The following is a 16,860-nucleotide window of genomic DNA, read 5'->3' on the forward strand; positions in this document are numbered from 1 at the left end:
AGCATTCTGGAGGGTCCCTCCTCAGTCGCCCCCTGCCTGTCCCGCCTGGCGGCCCTGCTGTTGTCCCTTAGCTCCTCAACATCTCCATACTTTCCGCAGTCCGAACATTCATGGCGAAACCGGCAGTGTTCCCCTAGCGCACACCCCTTTATTGTAGTCGCAGCAGGCTCCTGAGGACACGGCCTGGCTCTTGGCCCCTGTCCCCACCCCCCTCTGGAGGGATGGTAAATAATCGGGAGATAGTCTTGCCCGGCCCCGCCAGACCCATTGTGTGATGCCACAAATCATCGGTGTCCAACTCGCCCCATTTCACCTCGGGGTCCCACGCCATGCAGACCCTGAACTCCTCGTCGTATTGCGCCCACGCATAGCCTCCTCCCTTAATCTGGGCCTTCCTTATGACGTCCATATACTTAAACATGGACACCGACTGCTATGGAAACTTCTCGCAATACAAGCTAGCAAAGATTAAAAAGGCTGCCGTCCAATTTTTTGATTGTAGGCAGCACTTTTGGCCTCTTCTGGAGTTCATACTCCTCCTCCTTCGACCTTTCCTTGGCCCGCAATTCCCAATGGAGAACTTTTAGGATCTCCACATACTCCCCCTTCCAGATCCGCTCCTTGGTAGTTAGCATCAAATGGGCTCCCAAAGGCTTCGTCACCCCCATATATGGCAGCCGCTTGATCTTCAATTCTTTGCTCTCCGGTTTTACCACCTCCTCCCCGGACGCGCCATCCCCCGCCGCGCCAGCCCCACTCGCGGCCCGCTCCCTTTCACCCCGTCGCTCCTCGACCCCACAGGACCCACACCCATATTCTTGCCACCCTCTGATGCCTTTTCGACGGGCCCCATCTCCTTGTCGGGCCCACCCCTTTGTCCGACACATACTTTCCCCGCTGTAACTAATCCCCCCAACCCCTCCTCCCCACCACTCCCACTGAGACCATGCGCGCCGCTGCCATCGCTGCACGTATACCTGAAGCCAAGGAGGCCGCACGCCGCTACCCACGTCTCTGCTCCTGGGACGCTGATCTCGTCTTCCATCGCGATGCCCGGGCCGTCCGCCCCAGCTGGCCCTGTGGCACCTTAAACACACTACCAACAAGATTAGACGGCCCCCCTCCGCCCTCACCATCTCTCAGCTCACCTTCCTCCAAACTATTCTCATCGCCTATGACCTACACACCCCCATTAACATAACCCCTTCCAGTCGGTGGAGCTGACTGCCCCCTTCCAAATACATTAAAAACATCCTGAGCGTCGCTCCTCCTCCGGTGTCGCTCCCCAAGCCGGAGCGGCCTGGCGGGCATCGGGGTCTGCGAGTCTGCCACGGGCCTTCGTGTACCGACCGCGCCGGGAACCCCCGCCCTCCCTTCACCTTGGCGCCGATGGGCCGTCCCTAGCCCTGCCTTCAGGAACCCCAGGGCATGTCTACTCCTGTAAAAGATATGGCCGGACTGGTGCGCTGGGTCCCTCTCTCCGCACCCTGCATACCCCTCTTGCCACCCCAGAGCCACACGAGCGCCCGCCACCCAGCCTCTATCCGCCGCACCGAGGTCACCCCCTCCTCACCCCTCCTCGTTGTCACTCCGTGCCAAACCTCCAACCCCCGCCCCCACTTCCTATACAATACAATACAAGCTAGCAAAGATTAAAAAGGCCGCCGTCCAATTTTTGATTGTAAGCGGCACTTTTGGCCTCTTCTGGAGTTCATACTCCTCCTCCTTCGACCCTTCCTTGGCCCGTAATTCCCAATGGAGAAGTTTTAAGATCTCCACATACTCCCCCTTCTAGATCCGCTCCTTGGTAGTTCGTATCAAATGTGCTCCCAAAGGCTTCGTCACCCCCATATATGGCAGCCGCTTGATCTTCAATTCTTTGCTCTCCGGTTTTACCACCTCCTCCCCGGACGCGACATCCCCCGCCGCGCCAGCCCCACTTGCGGCCCGCTTCCTTTCACCCCGTCGCTCCCCGACCCCACAGGCCCCACACCCATATTCTTGCCACCCTCTGACGCCTTTTCGACGGGCCCCATCTCCGTGTCGGGCCCACCCCTTTGTCCGACACATACTTTCCCCGCCGTAACTAATCCCCCCAACCCCTCCTCCCCATCACTCCCACTGAGACCATGCGCACCGCTGCCATCGCTGCACGTATACCTGAAGCCAAGGAGGCCGCACGCCGCTACCCACGTCTCTGCTCCTGGGACGCTGATCTCGTCTTCCATCGCGATGCCCGGGCCGTCCGCCCCAGCTGGCCCTGTGGCACCTGAAACACACTACCACCAAGATTAGACGGCCCCCCTCCGCCCTCACCATCTCTCAGCTCTCCTTCCTCCAAACTATCCTCATCGCCTATGACCTGCACACCCCCATTAACATAACCCCTTCCAGTCGGTGGAGCTGACTGCCCCCTTCCAAATACATTAAAAACATCCTGAGCGTCGCTCCTCCTCCGGTGTCGCTCCCCAAGCCGGAGCAGCCTGGTGGGCATCGGGGTCGGAGAGTCCACCACGGGCCTTCGTGTGCCGACCGCGCCGGGAACCCCCGCCCTCCCTTCACCTTGGCGCCGATGGGCCGTCCCTAGCCCTGCCGTCAGGAACCCCAAGGCGTGTCTACTCCTGTAAAAGACATGGCCGGACTGGTGCGCTGGGTCCCTCTCTCCGCACCCCGCATACCACCCCAGAGCCACACGAGCACCCGCCACCCAGCCTCTACCCGCCGCACCGAGGTCACCCCCTCCCCACCCATCCTCGTTGTCGCTCCATGCCAAACCTCCAACCCCGCCCCCTTTTCCTCTGAGATGGCCTCCCCTCGCCCCAATTCACCCTGCCCCTCCCCCCCATCCCGCGCCCCCGCCGCTCTCCCCCCGCTCCGAGGACTCCCCAGCCTCACCCCCGGGTTGCACCCCGCCCCCCTCCTGTCCTTCCCTAAGACGCTCTGCCCAGGAGTCAAACATGTCCAAATCCTCCCAATCCCTGTCACTACCCTCTGACAATAGCAGCGGGGACCAATCCCCCGATTCCTCCTGTCCCACCCCCATCCCCCCTGACCCCACCGCCCACGCGCCACCCCTCCCCTCCTCCAATGGCCCCGAAACCCCCCCAAGGTGGCCCTCTCGAAAGGCCCCTCCCATCCGACTGTGCCTGGAAGTCCCCACCCGTGGCCCCTGCCATCACCTTCCCCTGGCTCCCTTTCCTGGTCTTCGAACGGCCCTACCTGCACGGGCCCCAACTGGGCAGGGGCTCGCTGCACTCCTCCCTTGCCCACTCCTGCCTTGTTCTAAGGACCTAGACCGCTCAGGAGCCCTGGCCTCAAGATGAACCCCCTCTCCTGCCCCCACCCCCAAAAACCGGCTGCCGGGCAAAACCACCCACACCCGCCCTCTGTTGGCCCCCACATCCTTGGCCCCACGCACTCCCCTGCTCCCTTGAAAGGATTGTGAAACCCGTGCCATCAAACTGGGCCCCACCCCCTCCACCTGACGCGCCACGGGCGGTCAGAGTCACACCACCCGGCTGACAGAGAAGGCTCCCCAGGCCCCGCTCCCGCACTTCGCATTGCCGCGCCCGTCCCTAAAGAGCTGGGGCAGGCAGAAATCTTCCTTGCGGCTGGCTGAGACATACTCACCGCATCCCCGCCCCGACTTCTTACCGCCCGACCCCCACCCTCCCGCGCCTCCAGCAATCACACTGCTCTCGCCCAGGGCTGCTCCTCAAGCCCCCGCGCGGCCCTGCGAGCTCACCTGCACTCTGGCGGACTTGCGTGGCGGCGAGCAGGCGAACACAGCCGCCACCACGCCCCGCGCCGCTCGCAACACAGGGCGCGACCCCCCTGGGGGCCAACGAAGAAACCCATTCGGCCTGATTCGCTAAGCAGGCGAATGGCCTCGAGAACTTGTACCTCTTCCATTATAACCACCGCAGATCTCCTGAAACGCAGCAAAAGACCGCAAGAAACACCGCAACGAAGATCAGAAACGCCGCAAAACCAGATTAAAAAAACCTAAAATGGTGGCTGGGAAAGCGCAACACTACACTAAATAGCCTTGGGCTGTTTTTTCAAATTGGGCTGCCTTTGGGCTACTCCCAAGGCAGCCAAAGCCACAAAATGGCTGCTCCCGTCTGGCCTTCTCCCCCTCCCAATCTGCCCGGGGGGCAGACCTCGCGGTGTTCGGCTGCCCCCCAAACTCCCCTTGGACACGTGGCTGTTAGCTTCACATTAGTAGCCTGTGGCGGACAAAGAGTTACAAGAATTTCAAATATATATATATATATATAAGGGCAACACATTGTGTCCAAATGGGTGCCAATGAGATCCATATGTGAAAAGCTGCGCTCACAACCCCTAGCTGCTCCTAAATAAAGGGAAAGATTCCTGCAATTCTGCTGCAGCCGCTGCCAAGAACAACTCCCAGATAGGGTGGCGAGCAGCAGAGCGCCATCTGGAGAGTGTTAGGGAACACAGGCGGTGGGGTGCGGAGCGAACTGCAGAGACCCGACTGTGAGGGGAGACTGATTGAGACACGAGACAGCGGGCAGAAAGAGAATGAAGCTAGGCAGAGAATCAAAGGGGGAGTAGGGGTGAGGTGAAAAGCACGTGCGAGAGGTGCAAACCCCTAAAGAAGAGGAAAACAAGCATTGGCCCAACTGGAGAGTGTTTGGGAACCCGGGCTGTGGGGGGGGGGGGCGAACTGCAGCGACCCGTCTGTGAGGGGAGACAGAGTGAGACACGAGACAGCGGGCAGAAAAAGAGTGGAGATAGGCAGAGAATCAGAGGGGGGAGTAGTTGTGAATAGTCTGAGTGACAGAGCTAACCAACAACATGATCCCCATAAATCTGACAAACTCTTTGATAGACGGCAAGATGCACATATTATAGACCCTAACAGAGACGCTTCTAGTAAAGAGCATGGGATCAAGAATATAAGCAGGTGCATACATGCTATCATGCGAAAGCTTGTAGACCTCCTTCATAATTGCACAATTTAAGAACACCTACTCCTGGTTGCTTCTTCACTCAGAAGATGTTGCAGGGACTGAAACCCTTGGTGTCCACCTGATAATATCTCCTTACCAATCTATAGTTGGTCTATTTGTTTATAGACCACCTAGTCCCGCTAAGCTGTTCAGTGAGGCTATCAGTAATACTGTTGCCCCCATTGTGCTTAAGTATAAACAGTGCATTATATTAGGGGACTTTAATGTCCATATGGATACTCGGCTCCTTGGTTCAGGCCTGCTCTTAAAGAAAGCAGGCGGACCTGCAAAAGACTCGAGAGAGAGCGTGGCGGAAAAACTTTGAGAGTCTTGAGAAGACTGCGTATAAACAAGCACTTAAACTGCACCACAAACTTATCTTCAAAGAGAATTTTTTTTTTTCTCATCTAGAATAGAAGCTGCCTGAATATAAATAAAGAGATTTTTAAAATAGCAAAGCAATTTGCATCCCCGAATGCCGTAACTAGGTCTTTCTACCCTTCATCACTATGAGTGGAGCAGATTGCTCTATTTTTTTCTGATAAAATTAGAAAGACCCAGGACACTTTTCCTAGCTCCGTTGAGGGTAATACCCAGGATAACGTCCCCTCTCACCCTGACCCTCCAGGGAGTGGTCAGGGTGGTCCTTGTATTTTCGAGTTTCCTCCTTTAACATTGGCTACATCATTGGGCATTTTGAAGAACCTAAAATCAGGGGCCCCTTCTGACCCTTTCCCTGCGTCTACTTTGGCATTAATAGTTCCCTCCAATAATTCTTATGTGAACTTTTTTTTGAATACTTCCCTGCAGCAGGGGTTAGTTCCTGATTAGTGGAAGGAAGCTCTTATCCATCCCATTCTAAAGAAATCCAATTTGGATCCAGAGCTTCCCGCTAACTATAGGCCAATTTCCCTTCTGCCTTTCTTTTCCAAAGTACTGGAAAAATATGTTCACTCAGTTGCTTCTGCCTTTTTGGAGACTAATGACATCCAGCATAAGAGCCATTCTGGGTTCCGCCCTAATTTCAGCATTGAAACAGCGCTTCTGAAAATTTCAAAATCCTTTAAGGACGTCTTGGATAAAGGTGGCATGGCTATGCTGGTATTGTTAGATCTCTCAGCAGCCTCTGACACCGTCCCTCGTAGTCGACTCCTGAAGAGACTCTGGGAGGCCGGCTTTAGAGGGACGATTCTTAAATGGTTTGCTTCTTTTCTGTCTGGGCGCCAACAAACTGTATGGGCTCCTCCTTTTACCGCCTTAATTCTTCCTTTGAAGGTTGGCGTACCCCAGGTCTCGGTGCTTAGCCAAACTCTATCTAATCTGTACATGACCCCATTGGCCAGTTTTGTTGAGTCGCATGGAGCGAAAATAGTGTTGTATGCTGACGACACCCAACTTCTTTTTACATGCGACAAAGTTTCGGAGTTTAAAGGGGAAGCTATTATGGACTGCCTGTCGGCGGTGTTCTCCTGGCTCCAGTTGAATGAACTGAAATGTAACTCCGACGATTCGGAGATCATATTCTTTAGTTGCCCTTCTACCAACTTATGGCGGAATTGGTGGCCGCAGGACCTGCCCCCTCCAGCTAACCCAGTATCGTCTGTAAAAAACCTTGGCATAAAAGTCGATGACTCTTTGAATATGAAGCTACAGGTCCAGGCGGTGGCTGGCCAGTGCTTTGGGTTTTTGAAAATGATTAAATAGTTTCTGCCATTGCTCTCGATCCCCTGCAGGAAAATTGTGGTCCATGCCTTGATTGGATCCAGGCTGGACTACGTTAACATTCTTTATCTGGGGCTTCCAGAGTATTTACTCACCCGTCTCCAAGTAGTGCAAAACGCGTCGACCAGAGCTATTCTTTCTCTTAGCCCCAGGACCCGAATGTCTGCTCATCTGAAGTCTCTCCACTCGCTTCAGGTTCAGTAGCGGATACAGTTCAAGGCCCTGGTGCTGGCTTTTAGGGCTTTACATAAGTGCGGTGCCCCCTATCTGAGGAAGAGAGTGCAATTTTATCATCCACAGCGCTATCTTTGCTCTGCCGCATTGGCTCTAGCATGCACTTCGGTGGTGAAATACTCTCGTATTGGTGGCCGCTCTTTCCGGCTGAAAGCGGCTAAGCTATGGAATGATCTGCCACTTGCTGTGAGACTCCTCCACGATTTGCTTCCTTTCAGAAAAGCCCTTAAAACATGGCTATTTCAGCAATAATGTAATACTTTGCCCATGTACATTTGGTTTCTTCCTGTCTAGTTCAGTCATTCTCACCCAGCGCCGGGACACTCAGTAGAGTAGCTGTGCGCTTTATAAAACCCTGAATAACATAACATACCATACCATTTACAAATTGGCTTGAGCTAGCTAGATCTGCAACATTCATGCCTTGAGTAACAAGGAACATTCATCTCGGCTCATAATAGAGACAGGCACACCCGGTTAGCAGAATTAACAGGAGCAGAAAAACATGGCTGTTACGAATTTCTTTAGTCAAGCATTTCACGTTTAATTGCATATACCCAGGGTAGCTATGCGCACAAGGATTTTTTAGTAGAAAAGTGCATGTTCACAGAGAGCATTATACTAGAGTCAAATTTGTTAAAAGAAATGACTCGTAGCTAGTGAAGACAATGTGAAATTAAAAAAAGGGATGAAATCTGTGCTTTCAGCGATAAAGCGTACAAGCCAGATTCTGACGCGCTTGCAATTTTCGCGTTTTTTAAGGCAGTGAAACAATCGAATGAAACATAAAAATCTATGTATGGCGGCGTGGCTTTAGTAACGCTCTGTTACTTTCAGGGTCATTCAGATAGGTCATTCCCACATAAAGCTGGGGCACCCGTCGTGCCCTTTTCACTAAGAAGCTCCCACTCAGTTAAGCTTCAGCTCTGCATATAAGGCTTAAAGTCTCTACATATGCTTCGAACGTGAAAGGCGGATTTCCGAAATGTGGAGGCCTGGGCACACTCATGATGAAGATAAATCTGTGCAGTTCTTTCCTTGTTGAAGCTACTTTCAAATCAACGTCGGTTTATGTTTTGATATCATTCTTGGAAGATGACGTACAGTGGTTAACATAATCTTCCAAGTTGCCTTCTTAAATTAATTACAGGATTGAGTTATGGCATACTCATGAATGTTATCGTTTTCCTGTGGAACAGGGACGTGAACAAGAGTGGAAAGCCAGATGGTGCCGGGAGCAGCAACAGCCAGCGAGAGGAACGGGCAGGCAGAGCCTGATCGAGCGATGCGAGGAATGCGCGTTACTATGCGGGTAACCGCACGCTCGAGGCCAGCAAAAGTTTGTGATGGGATTTCTAAAGCCCACTCACTAAATGTCTCGCCAGACCAGCTCATGCGCTGGCTCAGGCGAGACCTAAAAAAGGGAGGATAAAATAGAGAGTGTACAGGGATCAGTTGAAGATGGTGTCAGTGATTCCAGTGATGACTTTTTGGATGTGTTATTACCAATCCATCCACCTCCTTATAATATGACCCAACTTGAAGGAACAAGTTATTTTGTTACCAGTGACAGCTCAGAGGGAGTCACTGCTCCAGTGAATATGAGTCACAAACTTATAGTTCAGGGATTCGTGGTCCTGGTAACTCTACTGTGACTTATGCCCCAGGCACAATAACTGTTCCTGTTACTTTTGGTCTCACAGTTCCCTTGTATAAACCTAAGTCATCAGGAACCCCAACACATGCTTTGACAGTTCCTACTGGAGTAAATATGCAACTACTGTTGCTCTCGGATAGGGAGGTATGTGAAGAATTTATTTGATTCTGAATATGGTGGCTTCACCATATGATGCTCCTGTATCATCAGTAATGAAAACGACAAGACTTACCCCTGTAGAAGAGCCATCTCAGAGGTCACAAAAATTCTCACAGGTCCATTTGAAATTCACCTCAGTGTATTTCAAGCAGGAGTCCCTGATAAGGGATAGCATCCAATACTTTTGGAGTCCAAAATAATGCTAATTCACAAGAGTTGGATGATTTGATTAGGTTTTTTAATGTGTCCCCACAAGAGCATCCAGGAGTGAGCAGAGAACTCCAATCATCAGTAATGGAGAACACAGTGTATGTGGTCAAATTAAAATTAGAATTGGTTGAGATGATTGCATGAAATCTTGATCTTTCCAGAATAGATACTTATCAAGAGAACAAACGTACCTAAATATGCAAAAATGTCACCAAGCGTGCAGGAAAAACTCATAAGTTGTCTGAATTAGCTCAATGGTATGATGTAGATTTAAGTAGTACCAAATTGTTACTGAAAGTTACAGTGTATGTTTTGATGAAAATGACATAAGTATGTGGACGTCAGTGATGAAAATGCAAATTAGAAAACTAATTGGTAGTATTCAGAACTGGAATGAATTAGACAAGTGCAAAGGCAGATGGGCTAAGAAGAAAGATCAGAAGAAAGCAAAGAAAGAGCCGCCTCTGTCTTTGATAGGTAGTCTAATTCCCCATTAAGAGAAGGGCCTGGTGGAGGTTCCGTTCATATACTATGGAGTAGGAGTGAGATTATGTCATTCACAAATGATTTTCCCAAATTGAGAGATAAGCCAGTGGAGTGGAACACTCAGGTTGATAGTTTTGCAAAGATTTCACAGGTATTGTGGGTGGATTTGAATACCGTTTTCGTCATTGTGGTACCGAGTGATTTGTGGCTGTACAGTGGCCACAGAAAGAGCCACAGCGAAATCTGATATCTCATGCCACATCACCTTTGTTAATTAAAAAGTATCAAAAGGTGATTACCTTTTTGAAAGGGAAGATACTGGCGGAAGACATTGGGTTAAGATTGACAGAACAACTCAGAGCCTAAAGAGACTGAGCATTCTTTTTATGAGAGAATGTGGCAAGTGATTAAACAACCCAGTAGAATGGAAAGTCTTGAATCCAAACCATATCTTTGGATTGTTAGTGCTATGCAATGTGTGTATCAACAGGGAGTTCCTGTGATGCAAGGTGGCAATGGTTATCCGCAACAGGGTAGAGGATGTGGTGTTCGATTGACTCGAGTACTGGAACTGAGTACTGAGTACTGAAATATAATCTATGTCATTTTGTAACAAGTTAGGGCATTGGAAGAGGAAATGTTATCTTAATCCCAACCGAGTAATGAATGAGAATCACGTTCAAAATCCAGGATTAGTACCGAAACAGGTTAACAACCCTGTACAGTCACAAAATGTGCTGAAACAGACAATGCAACACCCTAATGTACAAAAAGTTCCAGTGATGCAAGTCCCTTAAGCCCTGATTTCACAGCAAAATGTAAATGGTCCTAGATTTAATTCTAACCAAGTCCCACATTTTAATCAGAATTACTTCCAAAAACAAAACCCGTTCCAGCAATTTCCTGTTTTTGACACACTTGAGGGCTACGCTTCATATCTGTCACAATGACAGTGCATAAGGAGGGAAGAGATTGCGTGCTTGGCCTAGATGTAGACCAGAGTGGTTCATTTGTGGAAGGTGAGGTGGATGGCCACCCAGTATCATTCTTGATCTGGTGTTACAATTTCCACTGCCAGAACTGCATCACATCTAATTGTTATCTACGTATTATACACTTCAAATATTTGCAACAAATGCATCATATAGTTACCAGGTTGTTTAGATATGGGCTCAGAGCAGATGTGAAATGGGTGCGGTGTGGGGCTTTGGAGGTGGACTTCATACATCTAGCTTTGGTATGTCCTCGAGTCGGATAGTACTGGGAGCAAGTAGCTAAAACTCTCACAGACGTGGTAATGGTGCCAGTGGCATGCACCCCCCAGATGTGTCTCCTTGGCTTCCGCAAACCTTTGCAGCAGGTCAATTGCAAATTGGGGAGGTGGCCCTACTACTGGCCCTACTACTGGTGGGTGGCTATACATTGGAACAAAATATCAGTCCCAAAGACCAAGCAATGGTTCCATGCTGTAGCATACTGTAGAGATCAGCTGGAGCTATATGTCAAAGAACTTCCACGGCCCTCGCGGCAAAAAGACATTTGGAGCTCGGTTGCTGCCTATCTTTTATCAATCCCTGATGAGTCATAGGGTTGTTCGAATATTTCAGGAAATGATGACCTAGCTATATCAATTTGTATTTGCATCTATGTAACTGCACACCTGTGATCTATAAAATAATATAGAGCTATTGTTGACGTAATGGTGTGTCTGTTGTATAAGATGGAAAAGAAATTCAATAAAAAAGAAAAACCTAATGCTGATTACCCAAGAACTCCTCAGTACAATTTGACTCCTGAGACAATTGTTGGGAATACACTGATGATTGAAACAATGATACAGCAAGGCATTCTGAAATAGAAAGTCCATGAAACTCACTCATCATGGGCTTGCAGAAGCCTAATGGGAAATACTGCAAAGGTCAAGATCTGAGAAAGATTTATAACATAGTTGTTTGCTGTTGTCCTGTGGTACCGGATCCAGGTGTGATTCTTTTAAAGATTCCATGTGATGTTGAGTGGGTTACTGTGATCGATTTATGTCAGGCATTTTTCTCTATCCCCTTGCATTAGGACAGACTGTAACTTTTCGCGTTCCGGTTCCAGAACTGTGTTTTGGCATAGTGCAGAGTCTCACAGGGATATACAGAAAGTCTATTGATCTTTAATCAGATCCTTAAAAAGAAAGTAGGGTCCCTAATGATACCCTATACTTCTGTCTTAGTGCAGTACATTGACGACCTGTTGGTCGCATCAAATCGCTAGGAAGCATATAAACAGGAGACCATTGCACTGGTGAACCACTTAGATGAGAATGGATATAAAGTGCCCCGAGTAAGCTGCAGTATTATCAGAAACAAGTTCTGCATCTCGGACATCACATTGAGAAGGGAGCGAGGGAGGTGTCCCAAGAGAGAATATCATCGATTCTGCAAATGAATCTGTCAACCACTGAGAGAAGTCAGGATGTTTTTAGGGAATGTGGGCTCCTGTCGACTGTGGATACCCAACTTTTCCGTAGTGGCCAAGCCTTTACAGAGGCTGACACACAAAGATGTGTTGGATGCAGTGTCATAGGATAACGACTGCTTCCTCTGTCATGCCCAGCACTGGCAATGCCTGAATATAACAAGGCTTTTGCGTTCTTTTGAAGTGAGAGGGAGGGCTGCATGGACGCATGGAAATACACAAAGACATACTAGCGGTTTAGTTTCTGCTACTCTTGATTCTGTAGCCATAGGACTGCCAGGATGCCTTAAAGCTGTAGCAGCAGTAGGTTTCAGAATAGAACAATGTGAAAGTATTGTCATGTCCCCTTAGTATTTTTGTTCCCCACTCTGTGCAGATTTAATTGACGTGTACACATACTCAACACCTGACCAACAGTCGATTCACCAAATATGAACAGATTATACTTGCTTCTGAGAATGTAAATCTCAAAAGATGTGCAACTTTGAATCCTGCTACACTGTTACATTTACCTGATAATGAAAATGATGAAGGAGAAGTAGCACATGACTGTCTCAATGTTAATGAACTATGCACTAAGCCGAGACCAGATACACAAGATGAGCCACTGACTGAGTCTGATCTCATACTGCTTGTTGATGGGTCCTGCTTGAGAGACGGTGGAAGAGCCCTAAGAGCTGCTTACGCAGTCTGTACGTTCATTGTAGTGGAAGCCCTCTGCCTTCAAGGGGTGTCTTCTGCACAAGTGGCTGAATGGATCACTTTTACTAGAGCTTGGTGTGTTTTTGAACAGCTGAAAGTGATGATGTGTACTGATAGTCAGTATGGCTTTGGAGTCATTCATGATTTTGGACAGTTATTGTCACAGAGGGTGATTCATGATGTCGTCAGGATCACCAATAAGAAATGGTGCGCATGTCATGAGATTGATGGAAGCATTGCAATTGCCTACCAAAATTGCTTTGTTAAGTGTTTGATCCAAAGAAGTGGAGATGAATATGTGACAGTTGGCAACTGTTATGCTAATTATATTGTGCAATGCTCATGGGGCCTGAACATTTACAGGAGAGACCGATTACAACCTTTTGTTGACAACAGCTGGTACTTGGGAAGAGGTGAAAAGATTGCAGGAGGAATTGCAAGAGGCAGAACAGCAGAATTGCGTCAGAGAAGGTTGTGTCAAAAGAGAAGATTATATTTGGGTTTCAACAGATGGAAGACCTGTATTGCCAGATAGCATGCTGTCCCCAATGTCTAGACATTTTCAGGGTCCTACAAATGTTGGGAGTTATGCAATGGTCAGATTGTTTCAACAAAACTGATTTAAACCCCAATTCAGATTGATGGCTGAAGGGTTCTGCCACAGATGCATTGTGTGCCAGCAGATAAACATAGTAAAAATAACCACAGGGATATCAAGCCAGATAGGAAGATCACGAGGGCCATTCAACAGGGTGCAGCTGGACTTCACAGAGATGCCTGTGTGCAACGGGCTCCGATATGTGCTGGTGATTGTGTGTATCTTCTCGCATTGGGTTGAGACATATCCAAACAGGAGAAATTATAGTCTCACAGTAGCTAAATTGTTGTTTTGAAACTGATACCTAGGCTAGGTTTCCTGACTTTGCTGGAGTCAGACAGAGGAACTCATTTCAATAATGAGGTCCTGAAAACGTTCTGTGCAGCATTACAAATGGAGCAAAAACTACATTGCATTTACCAGTCTGAGTCTTCAGGCATAGATGAGCAAGTGAATAGAATGTTGAAATCCAGGTTGGCCAAAGTGTGTGCTTCAAAGTCTCTGAAATGGCCTGATGCTTTGCCCTTTGTGTTAATGAGTCCTCACAGCATTCCTGGTCAGAGGACAGGACTTTCTCCATATGACATCATCATAGGTCGAGCAATGAGACTGCCAACAGTGCATGTAACTGAGCTTCTGAATATTACAGATGGCATGATTCTTGATTACTGAAAAGGACTGGCTGATGTAGTGCATTCTGTGTTTCACCAAGTTGGAGCTGCAACCACAACACCACATCAGGCGTGTGCCATGACTTTAGCCCTGGTGACTGTGTCTTGCTGAACAAAAAAGTTTCAAAAATGTGTCTGCAACCTCAATGGCTTGGACTGTTCTAAGTTATACTTGTCACGAACACTGCTGTTAAGTGTGGAGTTTTCCCCATCTGGATTCGCGCTGCCCATACTCGCACTCACACTTGTGACAACACCTCTCCCAGAAGGACAGACTGCAGCTGAAAGGCGGTGGAAAGAGGCTGAAAAAGTTATAGAAAATCAGCGAGAACCTGAAATAGCACATCCACGGCCTGAGGGATGTTTTGAAGCCTCCCAGTTTCCTTAAGACTCTGTTAGGAATATCTTCAGTTTAGGAAACAATTAAAAACCTTTTTATTTCAAAATTATTAGATAGGACATGTACTCACTGTCTATGTGCAGGAAGGATGCCAAAGGCGCGGAGATACTCCTTTGGGAGGTGATCCTAGCGCGTTATAAACCCGCAAATAAATAAATAAATAAAAGATAGGAGGGTCTCGGCCTGTGGCACTAACTGAGCCAGTCAGACGCTGACGAAGGGCCTAGTGCTATGGCAAGCCGAGTGGAAGCTGGAAACAGTTGGCACGGGAGAGAGAGAGAGACCAAGTCTGCATGCAGAGTGTGAGCCCCACACTATCCGAGAGGATACTGAGGATTCTGGACAGAGTGAAGGGAAGATGAACAATCTGTACTAAGAAGATCAAAAAGAGCAAGAGCACCCTATCGGAGGTACTCATCCCCTGAATGGACATACTTTTCTGCAAATGACAGCGAGAGGTTATTTTGAGATTTAGAGGATAACAGTGCAATTCCAATTGAATCTCCATGAACTAAAGCTTGTTACCGAACTGAATATGCCTTGCCATTCAGTTGACTGGCACGATTTGTCACTGGCATTATCTCTAAACTGCATTGCGATTTGTACTATTATTAGAGACAATTCAATTGACTTTGAGAATGAAAAAGGTTCCCTAGGCCGAGGCTGCAGAAGGAGTGGGTGTCATTTAGAAAAAGATGGAAGAGGGTTAGGGAAGGATCATGAAGACTTTGTAAATAATTTCATCATACTATTTATTGACTTTGTTTTGCCATCTGCACAACTAGAAACATATAAAAGACATCCGCTTTCCTATTCAATAGTCAGATTCTATTAAAGTAATGGAAACTAGTCATACTAATAGGCGCAGGCTTATATTAGCAGGTGTATTGATAGCTGTAACTGTAGGACTAATTGTTGTGCTTTTAGAAATATTTTCACCTACACTTCCCCATTCAGTTGAGATTAGATCTAGGACTAACCATAGAATCCTGATCCCTACTGACAGTAGTTTGCGTACATTTGAATTCAAGGCTTGCATGTAGATTCTTCAAGAGGAGACTTCTTCTCAAACGCTTCTTTTTAGTTGCTTTATAAATACATTGACACTTTGGATGCTATGGCCTGCTACATCTGTAAGCAGTTACCTGCATCAGCTGCAGAATGCCTCACATAACAAAATAATACTCTTACATATGGTATTACAAGTAGCCTTTTAATGAGTCTTTTATAAGGAAAAGGACACTTTCAGTATTAAGTCTTGATATATGATTTAGTGCTCGCTGAAAACCTTTTGTTTGAGCATTTGAATAACCACTTGAAGGCTAAAGAGATGGAAACAGCTGAGAGTTTCTTTAAACTCATTTTAACATTAAATACTACTTATGCTCATAGGCACAATTTGACTTGTTTATAAATAGTTTTGAAAAGAAATTTCTAGATTCTGTAGAAGACAGGAGGAGAGCAACGGATGCCCGTTGGAAAATAGGGTGGGATCAAAGACATAGAAGTCAAAGGGCTAAAAATGAATGAAAGCACCAAGAGATAGGCCTGCACTAATATAGATCGAAACATAAGGGAAAGCTATGTATAGATAGACTCAAATCTGCAATTCACACTACAAAATAAGGGAAGGAGTAAATGTCATCACTTTTTTAATGCAAAATTAATTGGCCTTTATTCATGGGAGGATAAGATCCTGTTATTCCCAGAGTTTATCATGTTTGTAGGGATCAGGCAAATTTAAACTTTGCCTGAGGTTGGTATGGCACTTGTTACATGGCAATAGACTTCCCAAAGATCTGCATGTAGAACACTTAGATGATCCTGTATGGGGACCATGTGTTAGGACCAATAGAAGCAGTAGCGGTGCTGAAATAGTTGGAGATATATTTGGTGCATTGATTCCTTCTGCAGGAGTCGTTTTGTATGATCTCAAAATTAGAAAGTTGTCTACTATAGTTGATAAGTTAACTACTAGTTTGCAGAGCTAGGATCCCGACTTCGCGACTCTTGGTGGCTGCGCTAAGGGACACTGCATTCCGCTCTGCTCTATCTCAGACGATCACCACATACTTTCAGGAGACTACAGGCCCTGCCTCTGATAGGGGCGTAGAGTGGGATGCCTTTAACACAGTTGCTCGGGGACATGCTATAAAAATTAAACACGGCTCACGGATGGCACTCTCAGTTGATTTAAGTAAACAGGAGGCAGAAATTAAGCTGTATGAAAACCTAGTGCCTATAGACCCCTGGCGATCCCCCTGCTGGCCAAGGCGTGGCTAGCTATACTGGAAACCTCAGACAGTTTCTGTGCGTTGGACTACAAACACTACTTAGCCAGACAATACAGAGAGGGCGACAAAGCTGGCAAAATGTTAGCTTGGCTCTTGAAACCCGACCCCTCCCAGACTCCAATTACAGTGTTATACAGCAGTGAGTGTGTACTGGTAAACACATAGGCAGCAATTAATGACACATTCTATAAATACTAAACCATCTTGTACAGGGATCCAGGCGCAGTTAACCTACCCCACATAGAACGTTTTTTAGTATCAGTACAACTACAGCAGGTTACG

The sequence above is a fragment of the Lissotriton vulgaris genome, chromosome 3_1 (assembly GCF_964263255.1).
Source record: "Lissotriton vulgaris chromosome 3_1, aLisVul1.2, whole genome shotgun sequence".
NCBI lineage: Eukaryota > Metazoa > Chordata > Amphibia > Caudata > Salamandridae > Lissotriton > Lissotriton vulgaris.